Consider the following 21,055-nt stretch of genomic DNA (forward strand, 5'->3'; position numbering starts at 1 on the left):
AGAATTAGGCTTTCATTGCCTTTTTCTATTGGCTAGGTTTTTATGGTGGGTGGGATGGTTGAAAGGGGAGTAGACAGAATTGGTAATAGAGAATCTAATCATAGTTGGCCCCTCAATGTTGTAATGATATTGAACATGATGGCAGATGCATGGGAAATATTTCAGATAGAACTTATATCCTGATTATAATCTGTTATATACATAAACCTAATAACCTTACAAACTATCCACAGAGAGAAAAACAGTATAAGTTAGTAAGGTGTTAACTGTTCCCCCAGGCTGATTCACTGTGACTCCCTTGGCAGGTGTGAAAAGGTACACACCCAGTCTTATTACAATGTTCTCTTTTCCCTGAGATTGTTTTTTGACAGAATTAAATTTTAGACCTATGAATTAAACTGAGATATACAATGTCTAATGGCTCATCTACTTGGCAGTATTAGGGCTAGTTCACATCTGCTTTGGGTATTCCATTGTTCTGCTCCATCAGAGGAGCAGAACAAGGGAATAACTGGAAGGGTCAAATCCATTGCACCACGGACACCACCGCCGGCCAACGGAACCCATTGACTTTAATGGGTTCTGTCAGCTTTCTGTTGGCGTGTCAGTGGTTTTACCGGAAACAATAATGCAACATGCTGCACTATTGTTTCTGGTATTTTTTGTGGAATCTGCGACGTAGCCCCTAACTGAACCTCTGAAGAAGATGTGAAAGCCTTACCGGTTTACTTCTGCGTCAATATTTTTTTTCCTAAAAGCAAGATTAAAACCCAGCAGAGGAAGAAAGGACAGTAATGCAAATCCCAAGTGTGTAAAGGCACATAAAATTAACCATTTTCATATCTTGGATACTTTTCCCAAATTGCCTATAAAAAAAACCATATCATACATTAGTTACAATAATGCTTCTTTGTTGCACACTTTCCACAGTGAATTGTACCTGAACAAACAGGTTCTCAGGTGAATACAGGAGAGCAGCTCATTATTAGCTTATATGCATTCCTTAGACAATCTGTTGGCCTAGATACTGTATGCCCTGCTATTCTACAATGCCATAGCTACAGTGCATTTGGAAAGTCTTCAGACCTTTTCACTTTTTTCACATTTTGTTATGTTGAGGCCTTGTGCTAAAATAAAAACAAAAAAAATCAAGTTTTCCCCATCATTCTGCACTCAATACCCCATAATGACAAAGTGACAACAGAATTTGCAAATTTATTAAAAATGAAAAACTCAAATCTCGCATGGACATAAGTATTCAGACCCTTTGCTATGACACTTGCAATTTATTTCTATTTTCTCTAGATCATCTTTGACATTTTTCTAGACCTTGATTGGAGTCCACCTGTGGTAAACTCATTCGATTGGACATGATTTGGAAAGACACACCCCCTTCTATATAAGGTCTCACAGCTGACAATGCATATCAGAGCAAAAACCAAGCCATGAGGAGGAAAGAGCTGCCTGTAGAGATCAGAAGCAGGATTGTGTGGAGGCACAGATCTGACGAAGGGTACAAAAACATTTCTGCTGCACTGAAAGTTCCCAAGAGCACAGTGACCTTCATAATTCTTAAATGGAAGAAGTTAGGAACAACCAGGACTCTTACTAGAGCTGGCCACCCACCAAACTAAGTAATCAGGGGAGAAGGGCCTTGATAAGTGCGGTGACCAATAACCCAATAGACACTCTGACAGATCTCCAAAGATCCTGTGTGCAGATGGGAGAAAATTTACAGAAGGTCAACCATCACTGCAGCACTCAAACAATCAGGGCTTTATGGCAGAGTGGCCAGAAAGAAGCCTCTCCTCAGTAACAGACACATGAAAGCTCGCCTGGAGTTTGCAAAAAAGCACTTAAAGGACTCTCATACTGTGAGCAACAAGATTCTGTGGTCTGATGAAACCAAGATTGAATTTTTGGCCTCAACTTTAAGTGACATGGAAGAAGAAGAGTGTTTGGATCCAGCGCTGGATCCAAACACTCTTCTTCTTCCCTGCTTCAGACCGTGTGCCGACACGAGGATCCGGGCGCTATTTGTGACACAACCCACAGTGTCAGGTGAGCTGGAGGATTCCTCCCCCCTCTCTTCCTATTTAAGTGACATGTCTGGAGGAAACCAAGCACTGCTCATCACCTACCCAATAACATCCCTACAATGAAGCATGGAGGTGGCAGCATCACGCTGTAAGGGGTTTTCAGTGGCTGGGGCAGGGAGACTGGTCAGGGTTGAGGGAAAGATGAATGGAGCAAAGTACAGAGATATTCTTAATGAATACCCGATCCAGTGGCCCAGCCAGAGCCATGACTTGAACTTAATTGAACATCTCTGGAGAGACCTGAAAATGTCTGTCCACCGACAGTCCCCATCCAACTTGACAGAGCTTGAGAGGATCTGCAGAGAAGAATGTCAGAAAATCCCCAAATCCAGGTGTGCAAACCTTGTGGCATCATAACCAAGAAGACTGGAGGCTGTATCACTAACAAACTTGCTTCAACTAAGTACGGAGTAAAGTGTCTGAATATTTATGTCAATGCAATATTATAGTTTTTCCTTTTCAATAAAATAGCAAAGATTACCAAAGATCTGTCTTCACTTTGTCATTAAGGGGTAATGAGTGAAGAATGATGAAAGAAATTATTTTAGCACAAGGCCTCAACATAACAAAATGTGGAAAAAATTGAAAGGGTCTGAAGACTTTCCAAATCCACTGTATCTCATGGACAATCCTGCAATGCACCAATTGGATTCTATTCCCCTTGCAGTCCATGCACACAGCAATATTACAGATTTGTGTTCAACATTTTCGTATTATAGTGCCTATAGCCTGCTATGGTCTCCTACTATACCTCCATGTACCTCTATTAGTTGCCAAAAGTTTATGCTAATTTTACACCACAGGTGGCTCTATACAGTTCTGACTTGGCTTATTAAACGAGGGATTATATAAATGATAAATTTTTCATATACCTACACAACTATTAGGGTTTGTTCAAGAGTAACTGATTTGCTGCAGAAACTTTCCACAACATTTACGCATCAACAAGCAGACAATCTGCTGCGGAATATCCGCACTATTTCATGAGTCTTTACTGCGAAAAATAGTGGCAATTTTTGGTGCGGTTTTTTGGTGCATTGTGTGATGATGACGACAGTTCTTCTTCCTGTGATGTCATTTCCATCCCCTGTAAGAAATTCTGCAGTGTTTCCGCAGCAAAATATGCAGTACATTGTTGTTCCTCATTGATTTCTTTGGGGCAAAAACAAAGGCCTCAGTCCACTTTCCGGAGCAATAATTGAAATGCTGCGGAAATAAAATTACGCACCGCAGGTGAATTTCTGGATGGAATTTTTCTGCAGCGTGTGGATGACATTTGTTAAATCTCACCCACTTTGCTACTACTGTATACCGCTTGGTATTTTCCGGCCGCAATTCCGGCTGGGAAATGTGCAGCAATTCCGTTATGTGTAGACAAGCCCTAAGTCTATTAGTCTAGTATAATTATCTTGCTCCAAAACACAATATCTATTCAATTACATACAACAATATATGTTTATATTTTAAAATCACAAAATAACTCAAGTTTGTTACTTAAAAGTTAGTTTTTTCTACATACAAACAAAAATATAATTTTAATGTGTGGGGAACACATGTATGTAGTATCGCAAAGAAGGACACATTTTTTTCCTTTAAAACCAAACCTCAAATCCCGCCCAATCCCCACCCATACACACTTAATACAGCCCACACAGTATCATGCTTCCCTAGTGCCTCCCACACAGTATAATGCCAAATAGCTGCCCCCACACAGTATAACGCCCCCTAGCTGCCACCATACAGTATAATGCGCCCATAGCTGCCATCATAAAGTATAATGCTCCCATATCTGCCACCATACAGTGTAATGCCCCCATAGATGCACTCATACAGTATAAAGCCAACACAAATGCTCCCATACATTATAATGCCCACACAGATGCCCCAATGCAATATAATGCCCAAACAAATTTCCCCATACAGCATAAGGCCACCATAGCTGCCCCCATACAGTATAATGCCCCACAGCTACCCCCATACAGTATAATGCCCACACAGATGCCCCCATACAGTATAATGCCCCCATAGCGACTTCCATACAGTATATTGCCCCATAGCTGCCCCCATACTGCATAATGCCCCATAGCTGACCCATAAAGTATAATGCCCCCATAGCTGCCCTCATACAGTGTAATGCCCCCATAACTACCTCCATACAGTATAATGGCCCTACAACTGCCCCATACAGTATAATGCCTCCTTAGCTGCCCCCATACAGTATAATGCTCCATAGCTGCCGCATACAGTATATGTACAGTGATGTCAGGGGTTTCCTCTAGGAGTGGCATCCCCGGCCAGAGCATCGGCAACGCTCTGGTCGGGGATTCTGCTCCAGGAGGAGCCACTGACAACACTGTCCATATCGGGACAGAGATTTAAGCGCTTCCCCAAGGGGCAGAATCCCTGGCAAGAGCATCGGCAACACTCTGGTCGGGGATTCTGCTCCAGGAGGAGCCACTGACGACACTGTCCATATAGGGACAGAGATTTAAGCGCTTCCCCAAGGGGCGGAATCCCTGGCCAGAGCATCGGCAATGCTTTGGCCAGGGATTACACTCCAAGTGGAGCCACTGACGTCACTGTCCATGAATGGACAGTGACGTCAGGGATTCACTCTACGAGCGATATCCAGGCCAGAGCGTCGGCAAAGCTCTGGCAGGAGATTCCGCCCCTTGGGTCAGCCACTGATGTCACTGTCCATATATGGACAGTGACGTCAAGGGCTTCCCTGGGCTCAGCGCTTAAAGTAGCGCTGTGCCCGGGGAGTCCTCTGTATTAATGCTGAAACAGGGAGCTGACGGCTTCCTGCTTCAGCATTGTGTTCAACTGTATCTGTGTCCCGAGGACGCAGATACAGTTGACACTGGGAGTCCAGGACATGGTTGGCCGGCACAGCGGGACTCCACCCGAAATCCGGGACTGTCCCGCTGAATCCGGGACAGTTGGGAGGTACGGTATTTGCATAAGCAAGGGTGCAGAAAATCGCTAAGATCAAAGGAATGCAAAAACTGGTTTCCAGCATCAAATTGACAATAAGTATGAACATGCTTAACCCATAGATAAACTCCAAAAAGGATACATTTTTTGACAGCAAACATTCTGCAGATTATAAAGGTATTACACAATGATTTTCGCTCACAACTGCCTTCAGGCAATTTTTTGTCAAAAAGTGATTTAAAAAAAAGAATGTTGACTGAAAATCCTCGTTTGTGACAAAGTCCCTTAGCCAGACAAAAAAAAAACCTCCTGTTTAAAACTTAGGAACCAGGTGCATGGATTACATATCGTACATATGACATACTGTATGTATAGCTCTATTTATCACATAAACGCAAAATTGTGGGAATACAAAACACGTAGGACCCGCTGACACTGACACTGAACCCGTCAGTGCCGCTGATCGCTTGCATGATATACTGCAATACTAATGTATTGCAGCATATCGTGATACTAACACTCTCCTCCGGCAGGGCTTCATAGCAATACAAAAATAGCAGATCTGGGGGCCTTCATCAGGGTAACTTCATTTAAATGATGCAGTCGGTATTGACCGCGCTATTTAACGGGTTACATGAGTGGGATCCCGCTCGTTACCCCGAAGTGTCGGCTGTGACACTCAGCTGACACTCTCGTCCTATGGAGCAGGATCAGCCTGTGAGCCCGCTCCATATTCCCCCACCCAATGTGCGCCGTGTATATACAGCGGCTGTCAGGATGGGGTTAATGCTTTAAAAGTCAAGATAAAGATGGCTACCTCTGTATAACACCTGGCAAAAAGTGAACCTAGACTGGATACAATTGTTTTCCCAGTTATGACAAGTATTACCTCTGTACTGGTTGCCATTAACTTACAGCAATCAGAGATCTTGAAAATATATTAAAACATTGCAGACTTTTCATTATACAATGATTAGACTTTGGGCTATATTTACATAAAACTGGAAAACTCCTTTAAGATGATTATTGTTGTAATGATTCCACCCAATAATTTGATTGTTTTAAATAGAAAATATACTGTATGAAGATGAATAATTCATGTTTCACATATTGTGACTATAAAAAATTGCCTGCACACAGGTGCAGATGGAGAATAGGTATACAGTTAACAGAGGGCACACAGCACATACTCCATTGTCTGAATCTCCAACAATCTGTCCTAACTTTAACTGTCGGAAACATCGATATCCTCTAAATAGCACCAACCTTTAGGCGGGATTCACACGACCGGGTCGTTCCCGAGCTCGAGTGTCGGCCGGTAAAATCGGCCATTTTGCCCGGCCGGTTTGCATTAAGTTTTGCATCCGTGCCGGGCCGGGCAGATCCGGACAGTGACATCAGCGGCAACTCCTGAAGGGGAATACCCATGTGTTCGGGGATTCCGCTTCAGGAGTTTCCCCTGATGTCACTGCCCAGATATGGACAGAGACATCAAGCGCTCTGTCCAGGAGCGGAATCCCCGAAAACACAGGGATTCCGCTCCTTCAAGGAGCTAAAGTGCGGCTAGCACATAGCAGAGCGGGGAGATACCTCCCCGCTCTGCTGTAGTGGCGTCGCTACAGTAGTAGCAGCCGCAGCAGCAGCAGCTGCAGCTGCTAGCAGAGCCATCGAAGGTGTCGCCGGGCCAGGGTGCTTTTAAAACAAGCAGGGGAAGGGAGCTGTACACCCCGGCCCTGCCACACAGTGTACAGCGATGCCATTAGTCCGAATGGCATCAACTCCTCCTCCTCACATGCACTCTGCGCTGTGAGGAGGAGGAGATAGAGCGCAAGCGCCGGAAAACCTGGCCATCACTCGGGACACATCCCGGTGATGGCCGTGTAATACCCGGCCCCATAGACTTCTATGGGAGCTGGGCGGCCGGGTACCCGGGCGAAGATAGAGCATGTCCTATTTTTTGACGGCCGGTTTTCCCGGCCGTCAAAAAATCGGTCGTGTAAATAGCCCCATTAGGGGTCTATTATTCCTAATGCAGCCGGGTGCCGGCCGGTTTATGAACGGCCGGCACCCGGCCGGGAAACCCTGCCGTGTGAATGAACTATGTTCATGCAGGGCGGACACAATGCGTAAAAGCACACAGCGGATCCCACAGTAAATTCCGTTCGAAAAACCGCACCAAATTGCGGTGCAGTTTTTCGGATGGAATTTCCGCTGTGGAGAGCAGCGCTAGCAAATACCCGGGCCGTAATCATGGCGACGCGTCCCTACGTAGTCTGAGAAGTCCGGCTTCCTGAGATGACGTTTCATCCCATGTGAAAGCTACAGCCTGTGATTGGCTACAGTAGTCACATGGGATGAAACGACATCCCAGGAGGCCGGCTTGGATGGAGAATTATAAGGAGCAGGGTAAGTATAAGATATATTTTTTTCTTATTTATGATTTGCGGCGGGATCGCAGATTTTACGCCGCAAAATAGCAACATCTGCTATTTGTTGTGGGTTTTACCTCCCTATTGAATTCAAAGTGGGAAAACCCGCAACAAAAATGCAGCGATTTCGAAAAATAAATTGACAAGCTGCGGATTAAAAAACTGCACCGCAGTGTGGATGAGATTTGTTCTTATCTTATCTCAATGCTGCTACTGTATTATGTTGCATATTTTCTACAGTGTTTACGTTACGTGTGGACATACCCTAATTATATAGACCGCTTTTAAATGCAGTATACTGTATATTGATGGCAGACAATACATCGGTTTTTGTAAGCCATCCCATCTATAATGTATTATGTAGGCTAAAATTACCCAATAGAAGCCATTAATCCTCATGGCAGTGCACAGGCTGAGCTCTTGTAGAGGGTTTCCTGAACAATGCGGTAATCAGTGGCGTAACTGCCACTACAGCAGCCGTAGCGACTGCTACGGGGCCCGCAGCATGAGGGGGCCCGTGCCACCCGCCGGTACGGGCCCCCCCCATGGCCGGAGGCTCCGCTAACAGCCGCTATGGCTGCTAAAGCGCGACGCCACTGAAGGGGTTGTTCCTACAAAAGACATGCATCCCCTATCCACAGGATAGGGTATACATTTGGGATCGTTGGGACGCCCAGCGATAAGGAGAACGGGGGACCTAAAGTCAGACGAAGTTCTCTATGACAAACCTCGGACTTCCGGGGTCTGTCTGCAGCTCCATAGGAATGACTTTTGCACCGGTCGCGCTTGTGCGCATGCGTGACCAGCGCTCCTTTCATTTTTATTGAACTGCGCAGACCCTGGAAGTCCGAGGTTTGTCATGGAGAACTTTCGGTCCCCCATTCTCCTTATCGCTGCCAGCGATCACACATGTATCCCCTATCCTGTGGATAGGGGATACATCTCTTTTGTAGGACAAACTATAGGCTGTTTTTTTGGAGTAGGGGGGCTGTATGGTGTTATCTACAGGGGGTGGGCTGTATGGTGTTATCTACAGGGAGGGCTGTATGGCGTTATTTACAGGGGAGTTTAATGCTGTATGGTGTTATCTACAGGCGGGGCTGTATGGCGTTATTTACAGGGGAGTTTAAGGCTGTATGGTGTTATCTACAGGGGGGCTGTATGGCGTTATCTACAGGGGGAGTTTAGGGCTGTATGGTGTTATCTACAGGGGAGGGCTGTATGGTGTTATCTACAGGGGGAGGGCTGTATGGCATTATCTACAGGGGGGTCTGTATGGTGTAATCTACAGGGGGCTGTATGGTGTAATCTACAGGGGGGCTGTATGGCGTTATCTACAGGGGGAGGGCTGTATGGCGTCATCTACAGGGGGGATTTGGGGCTTTATGGCGTTATCTACAGGGGGCAGTATGGCGTTATCTACATGGGGAGGGCTGTATGGCGTTATCTACAGGGGGGCTGTATGGCATTATCTACAGGGGGCTGTAAGGCATTATCTACAGGGGGCTATATGGTGCTATCTATAGGGGGCGCTGTGTGGCAGAATCTATAGGGAGGCACTATCTACAAGGGGGGGTTGTGTGATACCCAGGGGAGTTGCTGGGCCCCAGTCAAAAGTTTGCTATGGGGCCCAGTCTTTCCTAGTTATGCCCCTGGCGGTAATGATAATTATTTACAGTATATTGGCTGGGCTTGAAATATAAACATCAGGAGGTGTCAACTCAAAGGGTTTTTCGAGATGCATGTAGACTTTGGAAAAGCCCTTTACCGTACAGTGGAGCATCTTAACCTTTTTCTACAGGGCCTTACCAGCCAAAACATAGTGATACCTGGGCCTCACTATTGGTTAAAGTTGATGCAAAATTAAAGGCTATGTACACCAATGACTTTTAAAAAAAATAAAAATAAATCAATGTGCTATATGTTTTTAAACAACTTTTAAGTAAACTTTTATTAAAAAATATTTTTACTTTTTACGATACATCATCTATGTATTCTCTATACATAGTAGCTGTATCGTTCTGTCTGAGCCTAAGTCCATCAGGTCCGCTGAACTGACGCCTCGGCTGAGATTGGGTCCTGCGTGTCCCTGACACGATCACATGTAAGTTCATAACTGTTTTCAGCTACCTGCCTCACCGCTTTGCTCCGGGTAGTGACATTACCTCCATTGCCACGTCATATAGCTATCACAGCCAATCATGGCATGGCCCTGTGCACCCGGATCTCGGAAACCCTATTTATCTTTTGTAGGGTCTTGAGCGACTTCTATTTGTACTGGCACTACTAGAATTGTAAAAAACTAAAACCTGTGTGCCTTCCTTGTTTTTTTGTCTAGATTGTTGCTGTAATGTATACCAAACCTTAAGGATTTTTCAATACTTGGGAATCCCAATATCTATTTTCCAAGCATTTCACTTGAAAACTGTGAGAATTGTATTTATTCTTCAGTTCAGGTCACTTTGCTTGAGACTGAGAATCCATGCCCCATCCGAATGCATGAGAATGTTCTCTAAAGCTTTTCCCTGTGATAATATCCACATTATTGTTAGGCTGAACAGCCAGAGTAGAAGCCCCTTCCTTGAAGGCCTCTCGCCCCCCGCACTACTAACACAAGGACAATGACGACCTACAAGCGTTAAAGCTTTTAATATTCTGACCATGATTCCCTTTGAAAGAAAAAGGAGTGCAAGCAGCATAAATTATAATCTAGTAACTTATATATGAATGTGACTAGAAAATCAATGCAGCTGCAGCACATAAAAAATCCAAGGCCACAATCCAGTGCATTTGTTAGGGATCTGCCAGGTACTTCATTTAGCTATACTCCTGGGATTAATCAATCCACACCTGAGGCCAGACCTGCTCGACTGACACCATCTCCTACCAACCAGGGTGGCAGGCTCAGGAGTGGGAGAGCCTATCGCGGCCTGGTCTCTCGGAGTTAGCTCCGCCCCCTGCCCTTTATTACCTGCCCTGTGCTCTCCCTCAGTGCTTGTAATTCTTTTGGATTCCTGGCCCCACTGCTGCTTGCTCCAGCCTGCTTCTGCCGTGCTTCTGCCTTGCTGCAGTTCTGCTTGACCTGCTTGCTTGCCCTGGCTTGCTCCTGTCTCCGTGCCTGCTCGGGTGTACTCACTTCGTCCTGGTCCTGACTGTTCGTTCGCCGCCCCGTTTCCTCGTGGCGTTCCGTGGCTACTGCCCCTTCCCTTGCGTGTTCCCTGTTTGTCTTCCTGTGCACTTAGCCAGCGTAGGGACCGCCGCCCAGTTGTACCTCGTCGCCTAGGGCGGGTCGTTGCAAGTAGGCAGGGACAGGGCGGTGGGTAGATTAGGGCTCACTTTCCCTTCACCTCCTTCCTGCCATTACATAATTACAAGCCCTTACCTAGTCTACCATTTCTCCTACGCTGACGCTATCATGGACCCCCTTGAGACCCTGACCCAGCAGATGCAGGGCCTCTCCCTACAGGTCCAGGCCCTGGCCCAAAGGGTCAATCAGGGTGACGCTGCTTTAGTAGTACCCCTCACCTCACCTCTAGAACCCGACCTCAAGTTACCTGACCGGTTTTCAGGGGACCGTAAGACGTTTCTCTCCTTCCGGGAGAGTTGCAGACTGTATTTCCGCCTAAAGCCCCACTCCTCAGGTTCCGAGAACCAGCGGGTGGGTATCATCATATCCCGACTCCAGGAAGGGCCCCAAGAGTGGGCCTTCTCCTTGGCTCCTGACGCCCCTGAACTTTCCTCTGTTGATCGTTTTTTCTCTGCCCTCGGACTCATTTACGACGAGACTGACAGGACTGCTTTAGCCGAGAGTCAGCTGGTGACCTTACGTCAGGGTAGGAGACCGGTTGAGGAATACTGTTCTGATTTTAGGAAGTGGTGCGTAGCTTCTCAGTGGAACGATCCGGCCCTAAGGTGCCAGTTTAGGTTAGGATTATCTGACGCCCTGAAGGATCTGCTGGTTAGCTACCCCTCGCCTGACTCCCTTGACCAGGTTATGGCCCTAGCAGTACGACTTGACCGACGTCTCAGGGAACGTCAGCTAGAACGCTTCAGTGTGCTCCCCTCTGACTTTTCTGCGATTCCCCCCGAGGTCCCGTCTCCTCGCCCCTCCACGGAGGACTCGGAGGTACCTATGCAACTCGGGGCCTCCATGTCCCCTCGACAACGTAGAGAGTTTCGCAGAATGAATGGTCTCTGCTTCTACTGTGGGGACGACAAGCATCTACTGAACACCTGTCCCAGGCGCAAGAATAAGAAGCCGGAAAACTTCCGCGCCTAAGTGATCATCGGGGAGGTCACTTGGGCGCACAGGTATTTCCCGTTAATGTGAAACGCAATAAAATTTTGCTTCCCTTTCAGGTCTCGTTTGCTGGCCGGTCTGCCACGGGCAGTGCTTTCGTGGATTCTGGCTCATCTGCTAATATCATGTCTGTGGATTTTGCTATGTCTCTAAAGATGCCTTGTATTGATTTACCTTATCCCATCCCTGTAGTAGGAATCGACTCAACCCCCCTTGCTAATGGTTATTTTACTCAGCATACTCCTGTTTTTGAACTCCTGGTTGGCTCCATGCATTTGGAGCAGTGCTCTGTACTGGTGATGCAGGGATTATCGTCTGATCTGGTATTAGGTCTCCCCTGGTTGCAGTTGCATAATCCCACATTTGATTGGAATACTGGGGATCTCACCAAATGGGGTAATGAATGTCTTATGTCATGTCTTTCTGTTAACTCTATTTCTCCCCGGGAGGAGGTAAACACGCTTCCTGAGTTTGTTCAGGACTTCGCAGATGTGTTTTCTATGGAGGCCTCCGAGGTGTTGCCCCCCCCATAGAGATTACGATTGCGCTATCGATTTGGTGCCTGGTGCCAAGCTTCCTAAGGGTAGGATATTTAATCTTTCATGTCCTGAACGTGAAGCGATGAGGGTGTATATCCAAGAATGCCTGGCCAAGGGTTTCATTCGCCCCTCGACTTCTCCTGTAGGTGCTGGCTTCTTCTTCGTGGGGAAGAAGGATGGTGGTCTTAGGCCGTGCATTGATTATCGTAACCTGAATAAGGTCACCGTAAGGAACCAGTACCCACTTCCTTTGATTCCGGATCTTTTTAATCAGGTTCAGGGAGCCCAATGGTTTTCTAAGTTCGATCTACGGGGGGCATATAACCTTATCCGCATCAAAGAGGGAGATGAGTGGAAAACTGCGTTCAACACACCCGAGGGTCATTTCGAATACCTGGTCATGCCCTTTGGGTTGTGTAATGCCCCTGCTGTCTTCCAGAATTTTATTAATGAAATCCTGAGAGAGTACCTGGGTAATTTTCTTGTTGTGTACCTTGATGACATACTGGTGTTTTCCAAGGACTGGTCCTCCCACGTGGAGCATGTCAGGAAGGTGCTCCAGGTCCTTCGGGAGAATAATCTGTTTGCTAAGACTGAAAAATGTGTCTTTGGGGTACAGGAGATACCATTTTTAGGGCAAATCCTCACTCCTCATGAATTCCGCATGGACCCTGCCAAGGTTCAAGCTGTGGCGGAATGGGTCCAACCTGCCTCCCTTAAGGCGTTACAGTGTTTTTTAGGGTTCGCCAACTATTACAGGAGATTTATTGCCAACTTCTCGGTCGTCGCTAAGCCTCTTACGGACCTTACCCGCAAGGGTGCCGATGTCCTCCATTGGCCCCCTGAGGCCGTCCAGGCCTTTGAGACTCTCAAGAAGTGCTTTATCTCGGCCCCCGTGCTGATTCAGCCCAACCAAGAGGAGCCATTTATTGTGGAGGTTGACGCTTCCGAGGTGGGAGTGGGGGCCGTCTTGTCCCAGGGTACCAGCTCCCTCACCCATCTCCGCCCCTGTGCTTACTTCTCTAGGAAGTTTTCGCCCACGGAGAGTAACTATGATATTGGTAACCGCGAACTTCTAGCCATTAAATGAGCTTTTGAGGAGTGGCGGCACTTCCTGGAGGGGGCCAGACACCAGGTAACGGTCCTTACGGATCACAAGAATCTGGTTTTCCTAGAATCGGCCCGGAGGCTTAATCCTAGACAAGCTCGGTGGGCACTATTCTTTACCAGATTTAATTTCTTGGTTACCTATAGGGCTGGGTCCAAGAATATTAAGGCTGACGCTCTGTCACGTAGTTTCATGGCCAATCCTCCTTCCGAGAAGGATCCCGCTTGTATTTTACCCCCTGGTATAATCGTCTCTGCCACGGATTCTGATTTAGCTTCTGATATCGCGGCTGATCAGGGTGCAGCTCCCGGGAACGTCCCTGGGGACAAACTGTTTGTTCCCCTGCAATACCGGCTGAGGGTACTCAGGGAAAACCATGACTCCGCTCTATCTGGTCATCCTGGCATCTTGGGCACCAAACACCTCATTACCAGAAACTATTGGTGGCCTGGGTTGCCTAAAGATGTTAGGGCTTACGTCGCCGCTTGTGAGGTTTGCGCTAGGTCCAAAACCCCTAGGTCCCGACCTGCGGGCCTACTACGTTCCTTGCCCATTCCCCAGAGACCTTGGACCCATATCTCCATGGATTTTATCACCGATTTGCCTCCATCTCAGGGCAAGTCGGTGGTGTGGGTGGTAGTCGACCGCTTCAGCAAGATGTGCCACTTTGTGCCCCTTAAGAAGCTACCTAACGCCAAGACGTTAGCTTCTTTGTTTGTGAAACACATCCTGCGTCTCCATGGGGCCCCAGTCAATATCGTTTCTGACAGAGGGGTACAATTTGTTTCCTTATTTTGGAGAGCTTTTTGTAAAAAGTTGGAGATTGATCTGTCCTTCTCCTCCGCCTTCCATCCCGAAACTAATGGCCAAACGGAAAGGACCAACCAATCCCTGGAACAGTATTTAAGGTGTTTCATCTCTGACTGTCAATTCGATTGGGTCTCATTCCTTCCCCTTGCTGAATTTTCCCTGAATAACCGGGTCAGTAACTCCTCAGGGGTCTCCCCGTTTTTCTGTAATTTCGGGTTTAACCCAAGGTTCTCCTCCGTCTCCCCTGGTTGTTCCAATAATCCTGAGGTAGAGGAGGTTCATCGGGAACTGTGCACTGTCTGGGCCCAGGTTCAGAAGAACCTAGAGGCGTCCCAGAGCGCACAAAAGATTCAGGCGGATAGTAGACGTTCTGCTAACCCCCGGTTTGTCGTCGGGGATTTGGTCTGGTTGTCGTCCAGGAACTTGCGCCTTAAGGTCCCGTCCAGGAAGTTTGCTCCCCGATTTATTGGACCTTATAAGATCATTGAAGTCCTCAACCCTGTATCCTTCCGTCTGGAGCTCCCCCCATCCTTTCGCATACATGACGTCTTCCATGCCTCCCTCCTTAAACGCTGCTCCCCGTCCTGGTCCCCCTCGAGGATACCTCCTGTTCCCGTTCTCACCCCTGAGGGGGTGGAATTCGAGGTGGCCAAGATTATGGACAGTAGGATGGTCCAGGGCTCCCTCCAGTACCTGGTCCATTGGAGAGGATACGGGCCGGAGGAGAGGACTTGGGTACCTGCCCGTGATGTTCACGCTGGGGTATTGATCAGGAGGTTCCACCTCCTCTTCCCCACTAAACCGGGTCCCCTTAGTAAGGGTCCGGTGGCCCCTCATAAAAGGGGGAGTACTGTTAGGGATCTGCCAGGTACTTCATCTAGCTATACTCCTGGGATTAATCAATCCACACCTGAGGCCAGACCTGCTCGACTGACACCATCTCCTACCAACCAGGGTGGCAGGCTCAGGAGTGGGAGAGCCTATCGCGGCCTGGTCTCTCGGAGTTAGCTCCGCCCCCTGCCCTTTATTACCTGCCCTGTGCTCTCCCTCAGTGCTTGTAATTCTTTTGGATTCCTGGCCCCACTGCTGCTTGCTCCAGCCTGCTTCTGCCGTGCTTCTGCCTTGCTGCAGTTCTGCTTGACCTGCTTGCTTGCCCTGGCTTGCTCCTGTCTCCGTGCCTGCTCGGGTGTACTCACTTTGTCCTGGTCCTGACTGTTCGTTCGCCGCCCCGTTTCCTCGTGGCGTTCCGTGGCTACTGCCCCTTCCCTTGCGTGTTCCCTGTTTGTCTTCCTGTGCACTTAGCCAGCGTAGGGACCGCCGCCCAGTTGTACCTCGTCGCCTAGGGCGGGTCGTTGCAAGTAGGCAGGGACAGGGCGGTGGGTAGATTAGGGCTCACTTTCCCTTCACCTCCTTCCTGCCATTACAGCATTCTTCAGTAAACCTGTCTTCTTGAATTTTTGCATTTTTATGGACCTGTCACAAAGATTTTATTACAAGGTTCATTCATTTATCTAGCAAACAGCCTTAAGAACCTTCATGTCCGGACTTGTACACAGCTTTATATGCAATGACAATTTTCAGTTACAGATGTGCAGATGTTGGCTCAAATCTAAGGGTATGTTCACACGAGGGCGTCCGTAACGGCTGAAATTACGGGGATGTTTCAGCCTGAAAACATCCCCGTAATTTCAGCCGTAACGGCATGTGCAGGCGCTTGAACGCCGCGTCCATTACGGACGTAATTGGCGCTGCTATTCATTGGAGTCAATGAATAACGGCTCCAATTACGGCCAAAGAAGTGACAGGTCACTTCTTTGACGCGGGCGTCTATTTACGCGCCGTCATTTGACAGCGGCGCGTAAATTACGCCTCGTGTGAACAGACAAACGTCTGCCCATTGCTTTCAATGGGCAGATGTTTGTCAACGCTATTGAGGTGCTATTTTCGGACGTAATTCGGGGCAAAAACGCCAGAATTACGTCCGTAATTAGTGCGTGTGAACATACCCTAAGGGGTTGTCTAATTTTGGATTAAATCTTCAGATGTTATAAAAACAAACATAAAATGGAGTTTTGAGGTTCAAAAAGTTCATGCACATGGCATTGCTGGATGCCCAGGGCCTGTACGGCGGCACACAGATTTTCTATGGATCCATATTACAAACCTGTGGACCCTCCGTGTGCTGCACCGTTGTCGCCCCCCCCCCCCCATACTGAGTAATGAGCATGCCACATTTTTTTTCTCTAGTTTTCCCATAAAAGCCATGAGAAAAAACGTTGCTTCATATAATATCAGAGGCACATGGAGGTTCAGTATTTGCCCATAGAAATCTATTGGATCCATATTACGGATCTTTATCACTTAGATCCATAATGAGGCCATGTGCACGAGCCCTCATTTTGTTATTTTTTTTAAAAAAAAAGTGTTGTTTTTTTTTACAATAACAGGGTGTGAAAAGATGATCACAACAAGAGGGGAGTGTTAAGGAAGTCTTATTCCATCCCATCAGGTTATACTAGATCCTTTATATAGTTGTATTGTTTAGAAGAGTGTATAGTGAGTAGTGAATATACACTTGTGTCAAATATGAGTCTCGTATTTCTGGTGAGATGTTAAAAATAGTATGTATTAGCCAGAAAATAATGTGTTAGCCAGAAAAAATTATGCAATGTTAGATACTTTTGTATCAAAGGCATACCTTTATTGGCTAACCAGAAAATATTATATATGCAAGCTTGCAGAGCAGCTCCTTCTTCACGTGAGTTTACAAATGAAGGACTTAGGCCCCATGCAAACTAATGTATTTTTGCAGTTGCACTTCACCCGCAAATCGGAGTCCCGCAGAAAGTGTTAACGAAGCCTAAGCCGGTGCAATAAAACTGAGGTAATAGGGGAGTGAGATGTTAGAACTAAATAAATGACACTGAACCGTATCATCCAAATATTGACATTTACATTGGCCTGGCATCATGTTCCGGAAATGTTCACCAAAGAATTAGCTGGAGTATAGAATTACATTTTCTTGGGTTCAACACTGTACCCTAACATTTTATTTTCACTAATACGCTCAGTGTGGCTATAATTGTTTTAATAAAAATCCTTTTGTAAGCAAGATAAGGCAGCCAATGATGGAAGAAATTGAAAGATTATGCGGGAGATCTATTAAGACTGCGCCAGTCTTAATAAAAATAAAGCTGGAGTAAGATGTGGCAAATTTATTAAGAGGCACATGACTCTGCTGCGGAGTTGTTGAATTTTTGTTGCGGTTTTTCCCCATTGCGTTCATAGGGGAGGTAAAAGTCGAAACAAATAGCAAATCTTGCTGCAATTCTGCTGCAAAAAAATCGCAAATCTTAAAAAACAAACTTTTTTATGTTTAAATTTAATAAAATTGTCCATACTTACCTCCCTGGCATTGTCATAGCGATAGCTTCGTGTTCCCCTGGCTGTTCTCTTTGCTGAAGGCTTCCTGGGATGACATTTCATCCCATGTAACTGCTGCAGCCAATCACAGGTTGTAGTGGTCACATGGGCTGCAGCGACATCATAAGAGGCCGTGCTGCATGATGGGGAGCAGGGACACGTCGCTATGGCAACGCCAGTGAAAGGTAAGTATTAACTTTTTTTTCCTGCTCTGCTTTCCTTAGCAGCGTTTCCAGCCAAAAATTGATACCACAATTTGGTGCGGTCTTTCCTGCGGGTTCTAGGTCGGATACGCTGCATATTTTTTCGCAGTGTATCTGAGCTGTGTGAACATACCCTATGTTTGCGGCAGGGAACAATTTGTGGATTAGTCACTTCAAAACATATAAAATCAAAGAATAGTAAAATCTTGTAATTCCCATTGTATAATAAGATGATATGCATTCCAACTGTAAAGACATAAAGCAGGTAGAAAAACATGTGCTTTCGCCTTTCATGAAAGCAGAATTTGTCAGCACCCAAGAAATGTGCTGGAAGTTACGCCCCCTACTGCAGTCAGTGCCAGGAAACACAATGTGCCTTATCCTAGTGCAAACATACAGCACACAATGCGTTGGGTCACCTTTCTCTGTGTAGATGCTGAGTGGAAAGAACTGGATTACAATTTCACAAAAATAGGTAATATTATACAAAATGTTAAATGCTGCCTCACAGAGCGATAATATCATAGAAGAAATGGATATGGACAAAGTGCTCTGTCTAGTGCTGGGGCCAACAAAGGCAAATGAGGGCACCCGTGCCAAAATAGCGTCTTGGCTCCCTTTTGCCGGAATACCCAAAACTTACATCCTCTCATATTTAAAATAAATAATGATGTAAAAAAAAAAATTATTTTGCTATTATCTCCCAGGAAAATGAATATTAATATGAAATACGGGGTTTGAACTTGGGTGGCTCAAATTGTTAGCTAAGACTGTTCAATTTAATGGGCATTAATTACTGTATGCTCTTTCGTTGACAACATATTTTAATTCCAAACAGTAGCTAAACTCTTCTAAGTAAAGCTTGAGACATTTTTTGAAAAAAAATCCAACTATTTACTTAGAAATCATCCCCAATTAATTCACTGAAGATAATCACAATTGAATGTGTTTGAATTTATTACGTCTTTACAAAACCATTCTGCTTTTTCAATCCTCTGATCACAACAGTAAACAGAACAAATTGTCCTACAGTCTATCTTCCTATACCCAGAACAGCTCACATGGAGTTCTGTCTCTGAACTTTCTGCTTCAACAAACAGGGTCAAGTCATCTTAAACGTATAAAAGAGGAAATATATGTAAACTGATCCTTATTGTTGCACTTGTACTGTCAATGAGGATTTATTTACGCTGAAGTTATATTTTATGGGTAAGTCACTCTATACATATTATTATATTATTTATAGCAAGTTGGAACTTAATTTATGTAATAAAGTGGTAGCAACTGTTGGCCTAAGGCAGGCGCGTAACTATAGGTGGTGCAGAGGTTGCGGTCACACCCAGGCCCTGCAGCCTAAGGGAGGGTCAAAAGGACCCTCTGTACCATATGATTAGATCAGTACTAAAAATGGTGTGTGAGAGTTAAGGGGCCCTGCTAAAGATTTTGTATTGGGAACCAGAACTCTTTAAGTCCCCCCTCTGGCCTAGGGAAATGAAAAAAAGGAATAATCTAGGATATAGTTTGTCCGTATGTATAAATATAGTAATAGATGATAATTTGTTGTAATGTGGAATACGTAGACTGAAAAAAATACCTCATGTTTCTTTATTGTAGGATTTAAGGGGCTCTGACAAGTTATCACTTTTAAGCTTCAGCTGCAGGGGCTTAGAATCAGGAATAAAAAATGTAACTTGGAAATTATTGGAAGAGTGGTTAAAAACAAATGTCAAAATTAAAAACAGGAGACTTAACCCCTTAATGACTGTCGATACGCCTTTTCACGGCAGTCATAAATGGGCTTTATTCTAGGCTGCCGCCTTTTCACTGCGGCCTAATCAATGTCCTGCACGACCCGTCTAATGACAGCCGGGCTTCTGCTCTTACGGTAGCGATTGAAGTTTACTTTGATCACGCCGTTTAACCCCTCAAATGCCGCGGTCATTAGAGACTGCTGCATTTCAGTTGGAGGGGGCTCCCGCTGTCACCAATCGGCGGCCCGCAAGTGCATTTGCGGGCATCTGATGGGGTATCATGGCAGCCGGGGGCCTAACAAAGACCCCCAGGTCTGCCCTGGCTATATACATATTAGAACGTGATAGAGACACGTCCGAATAGATGCCTGTCAGTTTTACACTGACAGGCAATAATGCTCTGGTATACGAAGTATACCAAAGCGTTATATCTGCGATCTAAAGATCGCATAGTGAAGTCTCCTAGTGAGACTGAAAAAATAATTCCTGTGAAATAAAAATTAGAAAAAGGTACACATTAAAAAAAAATAAAGTTAGCATATTATTTAAACCGCACAGTGAACGCCGTAAGAAAAACCCGCAAAAACAACGGCAAAATTGCTATTGTTTCCCATTTCCCCCCCAAAAAATATAATAAAAGGTTAATCAATTAGTCCCATGTACCCCAAAATAGTAGCAATGAAGTCCCACAAAAAACAAGCCCATTGACGTAAAAATAAAAAAGTTATGGCTCTTGGAAAGCAGCGATGCGAAATAAAATTATGTGTTTTTATTGTGCAAAAGTAGTAAAACATAAAAATCCTATACATATGTGGTATAGCCGTAATTGTACCAACCCATAGAATAAAGCTAGCATGTTATTTACACTGAAAAGTAAATGGCGTAAATGTAAAATGCATAGAACAATGGCTAAATTGCAGGTTTTTTTTTATATCCCCCAAAAAAAAGTTATTAAAAGTTAATTACAAAAAAATGCTATATACCCCAAAACGATTCCATTGAAAAAACAACTCATCCCGCAAAAAACAAGTCCTCATACAGCTATGTGCACGTGAAAATAAAAAAGTTATAGCTCTTTGAATGTGACAATGGAAAAACTGAAAAAATTGCTTGGTCATTAGGGCCCAGAATGCAAGCAGCGGGAAGGGGTTACATTATGTAAAGCAGAGATGGACTGAGAATTGCCTGAGCCACCAAGTAATAAAAAGTGACTGCAAGCAATCAGAGTTTTATCATTCAACTATGATGGGAAGCTCTATAAGAGAAAAACAGAGCTCTGACCCACTATGAAGGTACATAGTTTATTTTTTTTAGGTGGATGTGGTCTCCCTAATGCTCTGGACTCTTGGGCAATGCCTCATTACCAAAATGGCCATTCTGCTTCCCTTGGAAGTCTGGAGATAGGAACATGCTAACTAACAAACTATGGTTACAGAATGTGGGTCTTAGGATGAAG

This window comes from Rhinoderma darwinii, chromosome 7, assembly GCF_050947455.1.
Source record: "Rhinoderma darwinii isolate aRhiDar2 chromosome 7, aRhiDar2.hap1, whole genome shotgun sequence".
Taxonomy (NCBI): Eukaryota; Metazoa; Chordata; class Amphibia; order Anura; family Rhinodermatidae; genus Rhinoderma; species Rhinoderma darwinii.